The sequence below is a fragment of the Anolis carolinensis genome, chromosome 5 (assembly GCF_035594765.1).
Source record: "Anolis carolinensis isolate JA03-04 chromosome 5, rAnoCar3.1.pri, whole genome shotgun sequence".
Taxonomy (NCBI): domain Eukaryota; kingdom Metazoa; phylum Chordata; class Lepidosauria; order Squamata; family Dactyloidae; genus Anolis; species Anolis carolinensis.
In genome coordinates, this window is record NC_085845.1 from 76,678,543 (window position 1) to 76,697,868 (window position 19,326).

A 19,326-nucleotide genomic window follows, 5' to 3' on the forward strand; every position below is an offset into this window, starting at 1 on the left:
CAGACATTGGATGAGTTAAACCCTTGTGCCAGCAGGACTGTTGACCAACAGGTCAGTGGTTTGAATCCACGAAGAGCGGGTGAGCTCCCTCTGTCAGCTGTCAGCTCTGAGGGCAGCCAGGTTTTGGAATTTCTGGCCAGAGTTCACAACGGGGTCACCCTGCTTCACATTTATACATCAATACATATAATCATAGAAAAAATAATAGATAATGTGGGATCAAGCAGAGGCCTTCCAATATGGAGCTTCAGAATGGGACTCAAGGAGCAGCCTGGGGACTATCTAGATCTCCATATCCACAGGGCTGGGGTTGACACAGGTGATGGGATAGGGAATCCAGCAAAAGGGAGGGGATTATGGGTTAAGTAGTTAGAGACAAAGGGGTGGGAAATGAATGGCAAAAGCAAAATGGGGTTTGGGATATTTTTTAAAGACTATGGTGGGTGATGATTTAGATATATGTGTGTGTTACAGTAGGATGAGTCAAAGATTATACAGTGAGGCAAGAATAGGCATAAAGGATACATTTTGGATTTGAGAAACAAGGGCAAGATAATATATATACAGTAGAGTCTCATTATCCAAGCCTCGCTTATCCAAGCCTCTGGATAATCCAAGCCATTTTTGTCGTCAATGTTTTCAATCTATGGTGATATTTTGGTGCTAAATTCGCAAATACAGTAATTACAATTCGCAAATACAGTAATTACAACATAACATTAGTGTGTATTGAACTACTTTTTCTGTCAAATTTGTTGTATAACATGAAGTTTTGGTGCTTAATTTGTAAAATCATAATCTAATTTGATGTTTAATAAGCTTTTCCTTAATCCCTCCTTATTATCCAAGATATTTGCTTATCCAAGCTTCTGCTGGCCCGTTTAGCTTGGATAAGTGAAACTCTACTGTATATCTTAGCCTAAAGCCTAGAAATGTAAATTTTCACAGTCCAGTCTTTCACAAAGACCTTGATGACCGTCACCCCGGCTTTCAAATTGATTTGAAATCGCAGCGGGGAGTTCCGCAGATCAGCCACCAAAGGGACGGAGCGGGACCGCAGCAGACTATTATTAAAAGATCTTTTCTTTCTTCACTTTCCCCTTCCCTGAACTATGTAACAAATCCCCCCAATAAAAGTAGCATTTATTTTAACAGTAACACTCTCTATCTGGTTATTTTGTGTCATTCTCTGACTCTTTCCTTTGCATGCAATTTCTCTCTCTCTCTCGCTAACCCGTCTGATCTTTAAAAACCCTGGCGGAGGTTTCTCCGCCATAGATTAATACGGCGGACGATACAAATTGGCTCATATCTTTATCAAAATCACCCCTAGAACGCTCCTCTTTTAGTCCTAACCCTTTCTAAGGCTCCTGACTCGAAGACCACCAACGGAACCGAAATCGGTCCAGTTTTCGGCACCTCAACAGCTGACTGTCAAACGGGACCGACTGCTCTTTTCACGCCGGGCTGCCCTCCTCCAGCCTTATCCCGGACTTTCCTCTCCCCGCGGCTCGCGGAATGGTTTTAAGAGATCCCTAGCCCCTTTCTGTGAACTGGGGATGGGGGATCGCTCTCCCGCTGGGGAGACATAAATCTCCAAGTGCCCTCACCCTCTCTGCCGCTGCCAGGGGGTGCCTGGACGGATGCCCTCCACGTTTCATTCATACCTTCATAATTTTATGAAGGAGAAGAACACTCCTCCCCAGACCTATCCTTGGACTTATGAAATCTTATACTTCCAAAGACTACAACCCACATGTGCCCCTTCCCCATGCCATCTCTATGAATTCCTTATGAACTCTTTTTTCCTCATGTATCCGTGAATTTCCATATTCTATGTACTTGGACACTCTCATGACTCACTGTTATATGAACTTCTAATCGTTGGGCTAACTTCATGAATTGTGAAATCATGCTGCTAGAACTCCACTCCTATGACTTTCCATATTGGGTTCCCCAGATGTTGTAAACCTCGTTCTTATCAAATGTTTTCAATTGTTTATATCATCCATGATTCCCCTTTATGCAATGTAACCCCCCTATGGATTTCCCCCTTACTTCCTTGAAATCTGTCTATCTGCCTATATGTATTTGTACTCTTTGGGATCCCCGGAAATTATGTGTTTTTCCTAGCTGGGTTTACGCTCCAACTTTATTTTATTTTTCATTTTATCTCATATAATTGTCAAATCCTGAAATCAAATGGGAAATATTTTGACCCCAACATGAACCCTAGCCCCTATGACCCAGACCTCCCTTCCCAAAAAACAAAAGGATAATCTGCTACAGCTTAACCCAATCTAATACAGATTGCATGGACAATATAAGGCTGAGTCACCAAATTCGGAGTATAGTCCTAAAGGTGATTCAGCCCCCAGGGCAAACATTGTCATATCTCAGGAAATTCCAGGACGCCCCACGTTGAGCGCCCTGTGGAGCCTGTCCATTTTGGCTCATCAACACCCATCACCACTTCCCGTCTGACACCCCAAGGCATATCTAAAGTCTGTGAATGTGACAGGACCCCGGACATCCTTGATGGGTGCCATTAATTCCTTTAGAAATCGGCCGGGCAAGGATTAATCTGATATTTCCTGTCCTGTCACTTCATTGTTTCAATAGCTCCCGCCTCCTCCTCTCTGATTGGCCCGAGTGGGGACAAAAGCGGCTCCCCATTGGGCCAGCAGAGCAAGGCGGGAAACGAAAGCCCGCCTCGTTCAACCTCCCAGCCTATCCACGATCAGATGGGCGGGGGAGCGGGGCGGGAAATTCAAAGGGCTGTCAGACCGAAACATTGTATAAATATGGCTTTATTTGAAACATATGGTACGCTAGTAGACTGAATGATCGGTACTAGTGTCCTTTTCAGCTGAATCGCTCAATAAAGACTCCTTGGCGGATTTTCCTTCATCTTTGGCGGACCTTCTTCATTTCGGCTCCAGGTTGTATTGCGGCCCATATTCTCCTTTTGGCTTCGCCAAGGTCTGTTCCCTCAGGACCGGGTCGGGTCTCTCCTTAAGGGCCCGATCCCCTAAAACGCGGTCGACAACATAATTTGGCTTTACCACGAAGGGACTTGCTTGGAAGTTCCAAAGATCAATTTCTAGGCTAAAATTCCAAGCGGCGACCTTGGTCCAGATATTCTGGAACAGGTTGGGGAGAGAAACGGCTGCAAGGAGGGCCCTCCGACCAACAATTTGACCTCATTTCACATCTAAATTTCTCTGGCAGTCCCTTTCTCTCTCTAGATCTGATTCAGGGTACTGAACAAAGGAGCCAGATAGGAGGAAGCAGATTTTTAGCTCCTCGAAGGAAAGGCGCCAACGTGAAACAGGGGACGCCCTGAAAAAAAGGGAACCGGCTCCGTTGTTGAGACCCAGGTGGGCGGAGCTCTGGAGGTATTGCACTTCGGATCAGGGCTCGGTAACAAATTCCTGGTGAAACGCGGGAACATCTGGCACCTGGGGGCGTGTGAGAACAGTCTGGCTTGTAAGATTACAGGTTCAAGGATCGTGGGGTAGGGGAACGGTTGTGTTCCCGGGGCACCTGCGGATTCCATGGACGCCAGCCATTCAGTCTTGGTGGAGGGAACTCTCGGAAGGACGAGCGGCACCTAGCCGGTTGGGTGAGTCGTTACTCCGTTAACTGTCAGGGTAGGCAGGGGCTGAGCCAAGAATGGGTGTTTGTTCAGCACGTCTAGGGTGTCCCACCCCAGCAGACATCCCCAGGGATTCTCCATTGGGTAAGATCCTGGCCAATTGGGGTGGGTTTGCATCGAAAAGCATGGTGCAGGCCAGGTTGGGCTAACTCAGCGTGCATAAGTGGCCCCTTGTGGCCCCTGAAGGGGGAACAGCTTGCCCCCCCCCCTTGAGTCGCCGAATTCGGAGCGTTGACCTAAAGGTGACTCACCATGGGGAGGGCAGGTGGTCCCAGCTTGCTTATGCCGCGATGTTCATGGCCCTAAAGCCAGGGAGAGAATTGGAGGGGGGAGGGGGTCCACGTCTTCCCATGCAGAGATTTGGGCTCCAAAAACAACCCCCCAAAAGATTCCTCCCTAGACCCTTTCCCCTTACCCCCTCCCCCAGAGGATTTTCTGGACACATTTGCTTGCCTTCTCCCCACCCCATCAGCCCCCTCCTCCAATCCCCATCCCCACCTTTTCTCCTCACCCTGAGTCCTACACTGATCCTGGACTCCCAAATTGGCCTTCCAAGGGAACCCTTATTTCAGGGATCCCCCCCCCCCAAGAAATTCCCCTCCAGGGAGTTCAGCCCAGTCTAACGTGGAGGAGGGCTCCCAGCTCCCTCCCCTCGCATCCTAAAAACACACTCGATCCAAAACACTGTTCCTGAATATTGGGTCAATAGTTTTCCAAAGAATCATTTTCCCCTCTCTCCCTCCTTTAAAAAGCTATCTGTTTTTGAATTTTTTTGAGTCACAGTTCAATCCCCTTTTTCCCCTCTTCTTTTCTGTTTGTTTTCAAAACATTACCCACAACTCCCCAAAGATCCCAGAGGAACATAAATTTTAGACTGTCAATTTGCATTTTTGTTGGTTACAATTTGCAAGTGGGATCTTTGATCTGGCATTCTTTCAAAATCGTCAGGTCACATCTTGAAGTTAGCTCAAACTAAAGGGTCCTGTGTCCCCAAAGACTCCTTTCCCTTTTTTTCTTTTTTTCTTTTCTTCACCCAATCCCTTTGGGCAACCCTGCAAAACCCCTCCCCTTTTTGAATCTCTCTCTCTCAGCCCCCCTCTCTGGGGGTTATTGTGTATCTTTGGAAAACCTTCCATCTTCAGGGACTGGCTGAATCCTGCCTGGGGCTTCCCTGTTCTCTGAGTAGTATTCTTTGTTTGTTGCCTTGATTTTGGAGTTTTGTCTGTCCTTTAAATATGGGGAACCAAGTTTGGTTCCTCTTTCTCATGGTTTTCTTCCTTGAGCTATCCTTTCTGTTTCTCTCTCTCCCTCTTGTTTGCTATTTCTTGAATGACTGTGTATACAATGGGTTAGGGGTTTTTACTAACACTCTCTCAGTATAAAAGGGACCGTTGGAAAATGTAGAATGGGAACCCTGGCACCCCACATGGAAGGCACCCCACTCCGACCTGGACTACCAGGACCATCATCCGCTCCTGTGGCTGTAAAGGGACTCTGAGAAACCCAGCTCAGATAAGGCAAGAGCAACCAGTGGGGTGCCATCACGGTGATGAGGCCCCCACCCACGAGCTGGCTCCAATCCCTGGCAGGGGTCGTAAGACTGACCCTGAGCAGAAGAACATCCCCCTTCAACTGCAGGGAGGAAAGGGCGCCCCCACGAGACCAGGAGAAGGCTGGCAGGTAAGGGCGACCCCCCCCTCACCTGAGAAGAGGCGGCAGAGGCTAAAGGTGCGTCCCCATGGAGCCACGAACAGGACCCTCGCTGTTGGTCGCTGGGTCAGGCGCGAGTGGGGAGCCCTAACATGGCTGCGAGGGTGCCAGAGGAACCTTCAGTATTGAAGATGTCCCAGAAGGTATGAATGATTTATTTCCATTTTTTTCCTCTTTTTTCTTCCTTATAAAATTAACCCTCCACACTTAGGGTCTTGGGGGAAGGGGAGTGGGGAGGGGACACGTGATCTCTTTTCTTTGCTGTCTTGAGGCATTCTCTATCCCTTGGACCCCCCTTCCCGGGTGGAGGTGCTGGACCTGGCTGTGGTCACTAGGAGGCGCCTGGTGAAGATGGCATCCCGACCTCCTCGAAGTCCTCCTGACCTCCTACACCGCTTGCAAGGTGCTGGAATCCATGCCAGGATCCATCAAGAGTGCTCTGGAACCAGAACCAGCCCCCACCAGCGGCGAGGAAGACAAAGACCTGTGGACTGCTGAGCTGGGAGACGACCTGAAGGTGTTGTTCCGGAAAATACCTCCTCAGGGCCCGCCGCCCGCGAACTGTCCTGACCCACACCCTCCCGAGGCCCGGAGAAAGACCAAAAAGCCAGAGACCAAAGCACAAGACCCCCTCCAAGGACCCCTCCAAATCCCATCCCTCTAGCACCACGGGAACACCCCTATTTGGACCTACAAACATTTGACAGCTCACTTTGACAGCTGTCAAATCGGCCCTCACTTCAACACCCCCCCGCTCGGAAGAACCGACACCGCGGTTCCACTGGGAGCTGTCCAGCGTGCTGCATCAGGAGCCGTGAGTTCTAATTTTCTCCCTATTTTTCTCTCCCTGTTCCTTCCCTATCTTTCCCCGCTGGGAGCTGTCCAGCGTGCTAACCCTAAAAGTGCTAACCCTAATTCTCATTGTTTCTCTAACCCTCCCTGTCAATTCTAGATTTCTCCTCTTTCTAGCTGTGATCCTTTCTTCTAATAATAAGCTACTGCTGGTCGCATTTGCCCGCTCTGTTCCAAATTTGTCGCAAAAAGAACCATTCGAACCCCTCTCAGCAGATGGCCATGCTGCCGCTGAGAGGTTATAATGCTTATGCGGTAGGGCAGGGGCGAAATGGGCTCCTCCCACTTCGCCCCGCCCTCCCGAGTGGGGAATATGATGACCGTCACCCCGGCTTTCAAATTGATTTGAAATCGCAGCAGGGAGTTCCGCAGATCAGCCACCAAAGGAACGGAGCGGGACCGCAGCAGACTATTATTAAAAGATCTTTTCTTTCTTCACTTTCCCCTTCCCTGAACTATGTAACAAATCCCCCCAATAAAAGTAGCATTTATTTTAACAGTAACACTCTCTATCTGGTTATTTTGTGTCATTCTCTGACTCTTTCCTTTGCATGCAATTTCTCTCTCTCTCTCGCTAACCCGTCTGATCTTTAAAAACCCTGGCGGAGGTTTCTCCGCCATAGATTAATACGGCGGACGATACAAATTGGCTCATATCTTTATCAAAATCACCCCTAGAACGCTCCTCTTTTAGTCCTAACCCTTTCTAAGGCTCCTGACTCGAAAACCACCAACGGAACCAAAATCGGTCCAGTTTTCGGCACCTCAACAGCTGACTGTCAAATGGGACCGACTGCTCTTTTCACGCCGGGCTGCCCTCCTCCAGCCTTATCCCGGACTTTCCTCTCCCCGCGGCTCGCGGAATGGTTTTAAGAGATCCCTAGCCCCTTTCTGTGAACTGGGGATGGGGGATCGCTCTCCCGCTGGGGAGACATAAATCTCCAAGTACCCTCACCCTCTCTGCCGCTGCCAGGGGGTGCCCGGACGGATGCCCTCCACGTTTCATTCATACCTTCATAATTTTATGAAGGAGAAGAACACTCCTCCCCAGACCTATCCTTGGACTTATGAAATCTTATACTTCCAAAGACTACAACCCACATGTGCCCCTTCCCCATGCCATCTCTATGAATTCCTTATGAACTCTTTTTTCCTCATGTATCCGTGAATTTCCATATTCTATGTACTTGGACACTCTCATGACTCACTGTTATATGAACTTCTAATCGTTGGGCTAACTTCATGAATTGTGAAATCATGCTGCTAGAACTCCACTCCTATGACTTTCCATATTGGGTTCCCCAGATGTTGTAAACCTCGTTCTTATCAAATGTTTTCAATTGTTTATATCATCCATGATTCCCCTTTATGCAATGTAACCCCCCTATGGATTTCCCCCTTACTTCCTTGAAATCTGTCTATCTGCCTATATGTATTTGTACTCTTTGGGATCCCCGGAAATTATGTGTTTTTCCTAGCTGGGTTTACGCTCCAACTTTATTTTATTTTTCATTTTATCTCATATAATTGTCAAATCCTGAAATCAAATGGGAAATATTTTGACCCCAACATGAACCCTAGCCCCTATGACCCAGACCTCCCTTCCCAAAAAACAAAAGGATAATCTGCTACAGCTTAACCCAATCTAATACAGATTGCATGGACAATATAAGGCTGAGTCACCAAATTCGGAGTATAGTCCTAAAGGTGATTCAGCCCCCAGGGCAAACATTGTCATATCTCAGGAAATTCCAGGACGCCCCACGTTGAGCGCCCTGTGGAGCCTGTCCATTTTGGCTCATCAACACCCATCACCACTTCCCGTCTGACACCCCAAGGCATATCTAAAGTCTGTGAATGTGACAGGACCCCGGACATCCTTGATGGGTGCCATTAATTCCTTTAGAAATCGGCCGGGCAAGGATTAATCTGATATTTCCTGTCCTGTCACTTCATTGTTTCAATAGCTCCCGCCTCCTCCTCTCTGATTGGCCCGAGTGGGGACAAAAGCGGCTCCCCATTGGGCCAGCAGAGCAAGGCGGGAAACGAAAGCCCGCCTCGTTCAACCTCCCAGCCTATCCACGATCAGATGGGCGGGGGAGCGGGGCGGGAAATTCAAAGGGCTGTCAGACCGAAACATTGTATAAATATGGCTTTATTTGAAACATATGGTACGCTAGTAGACTGAATGATCGGTACTAGTGTCCTTTTCAGCTGAATCGCTCAATAAAGACTCCTTGGCGGATTTTCCTTCATCTTTGGCGGACCTTCTTCATTTCGGCTCCAGGTTGTATTGCGGCCCATATTCTCCTTTTGGCTTCGCCAAGGTCCGTTCCCTCAGGACCGGGTCGGGTCTCTCCTTAAGGGCCCGATCCCCTAAAACGCGGTCGATAACAACCTTGCAGTTCCTTTGTCCGAGAGCCATTGACTGGAGTAAAAAACAATTAACAGTAATTAAATTCTTACCTAAGGTGTGGCTCAAGCTTGGTCAAATGTACACAGATTTAACATGGGAAGTATTCCTTGTTGTGTTTGTTGGTTCCTTTTGTAAATTGTACAACCCCGGTGGCGAAGTGTGTTAAAGCACTGAGCTGCTGAACTTGCGGACCAATAGGTGCCAGGTTCAAACCCCGGGAGTGGCGTGAGCACCCGCTGTTAGCTCCAGCTTCTGCCAACCTAGCAGTTCGAAAACATGTCAATGTGCATAGATCAATAGGTACCGCTCTGGCGGGAAGATAACGGCACTCCATGCAGTCATGCCGGCCACATGACCTTGGAGGTGTCTACGGACAACGCTGGCTCTTCGGCTTAGAAATGGAGATGGGCACCAACCCCCAGAGTCAGACATGACTGGACTTAACGTCAGGGGAAAACCTTTATCTTTTGCCTTTTTTACACGTTAAAACTCATTATTATTATTTCATTCTTGTGCCAGCAGGACTGTTGACCAACAGGTCGGTATTTGAATCCGAGGAGAGCGGGTGAGCTCCCTCTGTCAGCCCCAGCTCCCCATGCAGGGACCTGAAAGAAGCCTCCCACAAGGATGGTAAGACATCAAACATCCAGGCATCCCCTGGGCAACGTCCTTGCAGATGGCCAATTCTCTCACACTAGAAGCGACTTGCAGTTTCTCAAGAAAAAAAATCAGTATCAGGTTAGCAGGGAGCAATGAAATAAAGCTTGAGCTGGGAAAGAATGGGACTCAGCTCTAGCCATGTCAAAGATAGCTGTGTTTGTCCTCCTACAACATACAAAGTAAATGACAGCTGCATCCAGGATGCCTTACTGAGCATGCATGAAGAACAAAACAGAGAAAAAAGGGGAAAGCAGATAAACCTGCATCATCAGCTATCCCCCAACATGCTGGGATGACATAAATCTCTAAGTATGGCCATGAAAACAAAAATTATAAAAATGAGAGTGAAATAAAGAAAAAATCCCTAGATATATTTTGGAAGAGGGCTTTAAATGACCTCTAGAGGGTTCTAATTGCCTTTGTCTCCTTCCAACTGTTTAATTTCAAATGTGCATATTGTTACATTTTGGTGACTGAAGGTTTGCTGAAACACGTTAAATCGTTCGTATTATTATTGTCTATTTTGCAAACTACAGCATAATTGTACCCCCTCCAATGCATCTTCAAGGCCTCCCTTTGCTTCTCTCCAGCCTTCCTTTGCTTCCTGCTAAACCCTCCTGCAAGGCTGAGCACATTTTTTTCCGCTGTGCCATAGGTCCAAAATATATTTTGATCCACCTTTAAAATAAGCCAGTGTTACTACTTTCAAACCATTGCATGTCTTCATTAGCCCTTTGGGGCCCTAAAGTAAGACAATCGTAAGGGAGGACAGGGAACAGCTGTTTTTATCCCTTCAATTTCAGACCCCAGATGCTTTATTGATCAGGGCGATCTGATGTATGCGTGTGTTTTAAAGAAGATGAGATTAAGGAAAAGGAAATGAGATAAAGCAGGCACAACAAACACTCTTTAAAAACCTATGTGTCCCTATATTTAAATTTGAGTATATTCAAGAGCCGACTTTTGACACTTGGTAGAAATAACTTGAATCGTGAAGAGGAAAAGTAGGATATTAAAAAGCCCATTCTTAATAGGAGCTATGTGCATTTAATTCAGTTCTGAAGCACGTAGCTAAGATTTCTCTCTCACCTCTCTATCCATGGTTTATGTTTGCTTCTTGATAAACTACAGTAAAGCAAACATGTGATTTGCCAATTGTGATTAGGAGAAAAAGAATCTGAAACTAACTCTGAATGTACTCTGAAAATGCACTTACATAGGAAAACCGGTTTGGATACTGAAATAAAGCCTAATGTTGTTTTCTCTTCACTTCTTCCAGCAGTGCATGGAAGATCTGTGACCATATATTTAACCAGTGGTTTCTTCTTGCCATGTACATTACAGCTCAGCAACACTGAATGTGTAAATATATTGCATTTCTAAATGTTAAGCTATTGTTATCCACATGGAACATCATATAGGCTTGGTAGGCTCTTTGTATTTATTTATTTCTTTATTTACAGCATTTATATTCCGCCCTTCTCACCCCGAAGGGGACTCAGGGCAGATCACATTACACATATAGGCAAACATTCAATGCCTTTTAACATAGAACAAAGACAAACAAACATAGGCTCCGAGCGGGCCTCGAACTCATGACCTCCTGGTCAGAGTGATTCATTGCAGTGATTAATTGCAGCTGCTCTCCAGCCTGCGCCACAGCCCGAGCCCACGTATTCATGAGTACATGTATACTTGTGTGTGTGTGTGTGTGTGTGTGTGTGTGTGTGTGTGTGTGTGTGTGTGTTAGATGGATTTTGCCCTTTAACACCCACTACCATATCTTGCAACTGCTCTGAGGTATAGGATTGGGTGGTGTGTGTGTGTGTGTATATATATATATATCTATATATATAAATGAGTGATGGCATCATGGCGACCCACAAAACAACAAAACTACAGGCCCCCCAACCTCGAAATTTGACAACACAACCCATCATCCATGCCTCTAGGTTGATACAACAAAAAGAAAAGAAAAATAAAGTCCTACTTAGAGGGAGAGCAATAATTGTTTTTATCCAATTGCTGCCACTTAGAAGGCTAAGCTCCGCCCACTTGGTCTCCTAGCAACCCACTCAGCCCAGTGTTAATAAAAGAATAAAAATAAAATAAATACAAATAATACAATAAAAATAATTAAAAACACTAAAAAATTAATACAATAAAATACTATAACAAAATAACTAAAAATAATACAACAAAATAATAAAATATAATAAATAAAAAGGATAAGTTAAAATAAAATTAATTAAATAAAATACAAATAACGCCAAATAAAAATTCCACAACAACTTTTAACCAATACCACCACCACTTTGCCACAGCAACGCATGGCTGGGCACAGCTAGTATATATATATATACATACACACACACGCACACGCACACGCACGCACACAACACACACACACCACCCAATCTTATACCTCAGAGCAGTTACAAGATATGGTAGTGGGTGTTAATGGACAAAATCCATCTAACATTGCTGCTGTCAATTGGACTTTCAAGGGGCATTTAAATTTAATGCCACTATAGAGAACACTTTCCTGACTAGTCTAATCTATCAGGCTGTCTTTACAATTCAGCTGGGGAAAATAAAGCCAGCCTGCATTTAGTCTAGATGATCAGGTTAATTGCCATATGTTAAGAACATGCAACAGAGAGCCCGGTGATGATAGTGAGCAGATTGCATTCGCAGGGGAGCAAGCAACAGACACATAAATAAAACCCTAAGTAGACTACACTGTTTATCTGCCTCTGTGTGATTTCAAGCTCCCTTTTGATCCCATGAATTTTGTAGTTTTCTTAAGCTAGAAATACTCAAGAGGTGCTTTTGCAGGTTCCATCCCCTGAAATATAGCTTATTTCAACTGGCGTTCTTATCCAAATACTAACCAGCATTAACCCTGATGAACGTCCAAGATTAGTCAGAATCGGGTGCTTTTAAGCTGCTATGCTCTCCTGGTGAAAACAGGATCTCTGCTAGGATGGGTTTTTCTTTCACAAAGGAAATCATTTCATCTTCTCAATTCAAACTGCAGGTATTCTGTAGTGAGAACATTCAAAGCTAAGTATTGGGTCAACATTAAGCCGCGGTGGTGCAATGGGTTAAACCCTTGTGCCGGCTGAACTGCTGACCTGAAGGTTGGGTTGCTGACCTGAAAGTTGTCATTTGAATCCATGAGATGGGATGAGCTCTCATCTGTCAGCTCTAGCTTGTGGGGATATGAGAGAAGCCGCTCAGGAATACATCCGGGTGTCCCCTGGGCAACGCCAATTCTCTCACACCAGAAGCAACTTGAAGTATGTTCTCAAGTCGCTTCTGAAACAATAAAAAAAAAATCGGGAGTCAGCGACAATGAGGTATGTAGAGAAAAGGATTGAGGCACTATCTACACTGCCATATAAAATCCAGATTATCTGCTTTGAACTGGATTATATGGCAGTGAAGACTCATATAATCCAGTTCAAAGTGGATAATCTAGATTATCTGATAAAATGGATTATATGGCAGTGTAGATCCAGCCCAAATCAGAATCCTCTGGATGGGTGGTTCACACAAACAAATCTAGCCACAGATATTCTAAGTACAGTAGAGTCTCACTTATCCAACATAAATAGGCCGGCAGAACGTTGGATAAGCGAATACGTTGGATAACAAGGAAAGATTAAGGAGAAGCCTATTAAACATCAAATTAGGTTATGATTTTACAAATTAAGCACCAAAATATCATGTTATACAACAAAATTGACAGAAAAAGTAGTTCAATATGCAGTAATGCTACGTAGTAACCAAAATATCACCATGTATGGAAAACATTGACTACAAAAATGTGTTGGATAATCCAGAATGTTGGATAAGCGAATGTTGGATAAGTGAGACTCTACTGTACAATATTCTGCTGGAGAGGTATGCTTGTATCTATCTAGTATCTATCTATGGCATGGAGAGAAAGAGAGAAAGCATCTGTTTTTTTAAAAAAACTGAAGCCAAAAACCTGTTCAGTACAATCAGGTTAATATAACGAAACCAAGTAAATACAATCAGGTCAATATACTTAAACCTAGTTAATACAGTTCATTAATTAAACATTTTTGTTCAATTTAATCATGGAGCTTCTGTTGACTTCAGGTTTCCACCAGCAACTTTGCCTTGCTACTCTTGGAAGCAAATATGGGGAAGCAGCAGTTTCGTGTCAGGAATGCCTTGAGAAACTGCAAGTGGCTTCTGGTGTGAGAAAATTGGCCATCTGCAAGGATGTTGCCCAGGGGATGCTTTCACCATCCTTGTGGGAGGCTTCTCTCATGTCCCCGCATGGAGCTGGAGCTGATAGAGGGAGCTCATCCACACTCTCCCAGGGTTGGATTCGAACTGGCAACCTTCAGGTCAGCAACCCAACCTTCAAGTCAGCAGTCCTGCCGGCACAAGGGTTTAACCCACTGCGCCATTGGGGGCTCCTAATATGGGTGGAAAATATATGGCCAAAAACTACTATTATTTGTTTTGCCAAAGATTTGCTATTTAAAAACAAACTGCCAGTTTGGGAATGCTTCGGATGTTTCTAAAAACCGACCCAAAATTTAAATTTAGAAAGCAACTAGAGTACAGTAGAGTCTCACTTATCCAACATTAGCTTATCCAACGTTCTGGATTATCCAATGCATTTTTGTAGTCAATGTTTTCCATACATCGTGATATTTTGGTCACTACGTAGCATTACTGCACATTGAACTACTTTTTCTGTCCAATTTGTTGTATAACATGATGTTTTGTTGCTTAATTTGTAAAATCATAACCTAATTTGATGTTTAATAGGCTTCTCCTTAATCTCTCCTTGTTATCCACCGTATTCGCTTATCCAACGTTCTGCCAGTCCGTTTATGTTGGATAAGTGAGACTCTACTGTACATGTAAATTAACTAGCGCCCTAAACATTATGAGAGGAAAGCAATGGCACCCTCTACTGCATCCTTTTAAAACTGTAGGTAAGTGAGGAAAGGTATAGAACTAAACCAAAAAACATTGAAAGAGATGTTGTCGAAGGCTTTCATGGCTGGAATCATTGGGTTGCTGTGACTTTTCCAGGTTGTATGGCCATGCTCCAGAAGCATTCTCTCCTGACGTTTCGCCCACATCTATGGCAGGCATCCTCAAAGGTTGTGAGGTCTGTTGGAGAAAAGGCAAGTGGGGTTTATAGATCTGTGGAATGTCCAGGGTGGGAGAAAGAACCCTTGTCTGTTTGAGGCAAGTGTGACTGTTGCAATTGGCCACCTTGATTAGCATTGAATGGCCTTGCTGCCTCAAAGCCTGGCTGTTTCCTGCCTGAGGGAATCCTTTGTTGGGAGGTGTTAGCTGGCCCTGAATATTTCCTGTCTGAATTCCCATTTTCTGAGTGTTCTTTAAGGTTACAAGGCCATTCAGTGCTACAGTGTTGTCCGTAGACACCTTCAAGGTCATGTGGCCAACATGACTGCATGAAGCACCGTTACCTTCCTGCCAAAGCAGTACCTATTGATCTACTCACATTTGCATGTTTTCGAACTGCTAGGTTGGCAGAAACTGGGGCTAACATCGAGTGGTCACCCCGCTGCCTGGAGTCAAACGTTTTGGTCAGCAAGTTCAGCAGTTCAGTGGTTTAACTCACTGCTTCCCCTTTACTTATCTTTTCCCCTTTATTTGAAATTTATATTTCAAAATCCCAGTTTTTCAAAAAACGAAGCTTGAAGATAAATGATATCAATATGTGTAGGCAGAGGAAGAGTATCTTCCTTTACATCTGATCACTATAATTGATTCTTTTGTGATGTGCTACCACAAGACCTGTAATGTGTTCTCTAAAGGCTTCCTTGATTTTCCTTTGTGTCACAAACCATGTTTCAGGCTACAACTGTGTGTGTGAATTCTTCCACTTTCATGGCTGCACAAAGCAATATTGATATATAGGTAAAGGCTTCCCCTGACATTAAGTCCAGTTGTGTCCGACTCTGGAGGTTGGTGCTCATCTCCATTTCTAAGCTGAAGGGCTGGCATTGTCCATAGACACCTTCTAGATCATGTGGCTGGCATGACTGCATGGAGCACCATTACCTTTCTGCCAAAGCAGTACCTATTGATCTACTCACATTTGAATGTTTTTGAACTGTTAGGTTGGCAGAAGCTGGGGCTAAGAGCGGGAGCTCACTCCACTCCCCAGATTAGAATATATATAGGTAAAGGTAAAGGTTTCCCCTGACGTTAAGTCCAGTCGTGTCCAACTCTGGGGGTTGGTGCTCATCTCCATTTCTAAGCCAAAGAGCCGGCGTTGTCTGTAGATACCTCCAAGGTCATGTGGCTGGCATGACTGCATGGAGCGCAGTTACCTTCCCGCCAGAGCGGTACCTATTGATCTACTCACATTGGCATGTTTTCAAACTGCGAGGTTGGCAGAAGCTGGAGCTAACAACGGGCGTTCAATCCGCTCCTGGGATTTGAACCTGGGACCTTTCGGTCTGCAAGTTCAGCAGCTCAGTGCTTTAACACACCGGGGCTCCTCTTTTATATATATAAAAGAGTGATGGAATCCTGGCGACCGACAAAACAACAAAACTAAACACCTAACAACCTCAAAAATTGACAGCACAACCCCTCATCCACGCCTCTAGGTTGATACAACAAAAAGAAAAGAAAAATAAAGTCCTAATTAGAGGGAGAGGAATAATTGTTTTTATCCCATTGCTACCAGTTAGAAGGCTAAGCTCTGCCCACTTGGTCTCCTAGCAACCCACTCAGCCCAGGGGACAGGCAAAGTTAGGCCTCACTTAGGCCTCTTCCACACTGCCTATAAAATACAGACACCACCAGACAACGCCACAGCAATGCGTGGCCGGGCACAGCTAGTATATATATATATAGCTATATATATTGATGTATAGCTAGCTACTATTGGGAGGCAGCTGTATCACGAGATGAAGTTGCTGAGCTATAAAGTGCAAAGAGGGCCCAAAGAATGCTGTTTATTCTTTGACATTTGGGAGATCTTTTTATTTTTTTCTGCAAAGCTGCCGAAGGTGGAGTCAGAGCCTCTTCTTCCCTGACAATGTGGCTGCCGGATTCAGTGCGCTGCCTGACATATGGGCTCTGAGCAGCGGAGTATTGCAGACAGCTCCCTCTTGACCTCAATGCTCAGAGCTATGACTAACCTTTCCCGCTCCTTTGTTCCCATAGAAATACATCATTCTGCCCTTAATTGCGCCTGTCTTGCTCGTAATAAATTACAACAATCCTCCCTGGGGGCATTAGGCGAGTTGGGATGTATCACCGGGAGCCTCCCAAGCATCCAGAGCCAGACAAATTGCTATTAACTCTTTCAGTTCTGCATATTACTTGAAAATCCAATACTGAAATACAAAACTGGTTAAGTAATGAAACAGAACACTGGAACATACCCCCCGATACAATAATTTTTGAGTGTTCGAATCTGAAAAACATAAACACAGGCTAAATAAAAGTTTATCCTGCAGATTTACAGCCTCATCTTGTGCATGTTTTACTTTGACTGTGTCCAGCGTCTTACCTCAGATAAGTATGAACAAGATTTTAGCCTTATTTAGTGCTGTGGTAGCCTAGCGTTTTCATGGCAGAATGTACTAATTTTCCTGTGTCTTCCTTTAAGACCGCGTTTCTCAACTTTGGGGTTGGGACCCCTGGGGTGGTCGTGAGGGGGGTGCCTGAGGGGTCACCAAGTTTGTAGGTAGTGTGCCAAATTTGGTGCAGATCCATTGTGGTCTGAGCAGGGCCATAGCCAGAAAAAAATTTCGGGAGGGGTTTTGAAAATTTCGGGGGGGGGGGGGTTGAACCCCTAGCACACACCTCTCCCCGCTACAAACCTGTCAATATCTGCTTGAGATAGTGCCTGGAGGGACTCTTAATGTTTTGCGTCTCATAGACTTAGCATGGGGATTTGGTTAACCAGTTAAAATTCATGAGTAAACCAGGCTTTTTTTATAACCTGAAAAATTTGGGGGGGGGGGGGTTGAACCCCTAAAACCACCCCTTCGCTACAGGCCTGGGTCTGAGTGTTCTTTGATTGTAGGTTAACTATAAATCCCAGCAACTACAACTCCCAAATGTCAAGGTCTATTTCCCCCAAACTCTACCAGTGTTCACATTTGGGCATATTGAGTATTCATGCCAAGTTTGGTCCAGATCCATCATTGTTCGAGTCCACAGTGGTCTCTGGATGTAGGTGAACTACAACTCCAAAACTCAAGGTCAGTGCCCACCAAACCTTCCAATATTTTCTGTTCGTCACAGGAGTTCTGTCTGCCAAGTTTGGTTCAGTTGCATTGTTGGTAGATTTCAGAATGCTCTTTAATTTTAGGTTAACTGTAAATCCCAGCAATTACAACTCCCAAATGAAAAAAATCAACCCCCCCCCCCCCCAAATTTGGGCGTATCAGGTATTTGTGCGAAATTTAGTCCAGTGAACGAAAATACATCCTACATATCAGATATTGACATTACGATTCATAACTGTAGCAAAATTAGTTATGAAGTAGCAACAAAAATGATGTTACGGTTGGGGGTTACCACAACAACATGAGAACTGTATTAAGGGGTTGTGGCATTAGGAAGGTTGAAAACCGCGGCTTTAAGAGAAAGTGTGATTTTCCCAAAGACACCCAGTGAGTTCCCTTGACTAAAGCATTAAACTCTGGTTTTGAATCAGATGACCTCATCAGATGGGATATTTTTCCTCGTCATATGCTGGTTCACTTTTCCTTTTGCGACGGAGCCCGCCAGCTCCAATCCCACAACCTAGAGCTACTTCTAGCGGGGCTCCGTTGCAAAAGGGAAGATGAACCAGCTTATGCCACAGTGGTGGCAAGACAGAAGGCTTCCCATGTTAGAGATCAACAGGGGGAAGTTGGGCAGCGGATGTTTCCCTCCATGGGATGAGGTGGGGGGAAGCCGGGCGATTTGGGGAATGGAGCAATGAGTTCCCCCTGCCAGGCACTGCCAGATTAATCACAATCCAGTATGAGGTCTCTTGTCAGATACTCAAACCACTATACCATGCTTCTTGTCTTTGTCTTCCATGCGGCTCCTATGCAGTAGCGTGCTGGGCATGGCTAGAAAGTGTACACTGATCATGTTAAGGGCGGCATATGTTTCTATGAGCTGGATAAAAGGGATGTAGCTGCACCAATTCTTACCATTGAGTGATCATGTATCTGCTTGATTTTTTGAAGCAGTCCTTCCTCTGGATATACAAATTATACAAAGACAGACTTTCTACACTGAGTTGAAGATAAGGAAGCGAAGTTGGGCCAGCTGGTGTAGTCTCAGCTCCCTCTCCTTACTATATGAAACCCATTTTCAACCCAGGTAAAGGTTTTCCCCTGACATCAAGTCTAGTCATGTCCGACTCTGGGGGTTGTTGCTCATCTCCATTTCTAAGCCGAAGAGCTGGCATTGTCCATAGATGTCTCCAAGGTCATGTGGCCAGCATGACTGCATGACGCGCTGTTACCTTCCTGCCTGGAGTGGTATCTATTGATCTACTCACATTTGCATGTTTTCAAACTGCTAGGTTGGCAAAAGTTGAGGCTAGCAGCAGGAGCTCACCCCGCTTTGCGGCTTCAAACCACCAACCTTTCAGTCAGCAAGTTAAGCGGCTCAGGAGTATTGATCCACTGCACCACCAGGGGCTATTCAACCCAAGAAATTAAAAAATGAAAATATTCTTGCAATATTCTGTAATGATGAGTACTTGACATTCCAAATGTGGACTATGAGGCTTTCACAGCGAGACCATAAGCTAAGTTCCAAGTTATTCTGAATATAATTTAGAATTATACACATTTGTAGATATCAGATATTTTTATAATACAACTTTATGAAGGTGATATTGTTTTGAAAGGATTCTTTCCTGCTCATCTTGCCTTTTGTTATTCTCTGGATCTATGCAATAGAAACAACCAGAATTGGAAGGACATACATGGCAAGAATAACTTTCTAGTGTCACCTCAGGTCAGAGTTTTATACATTG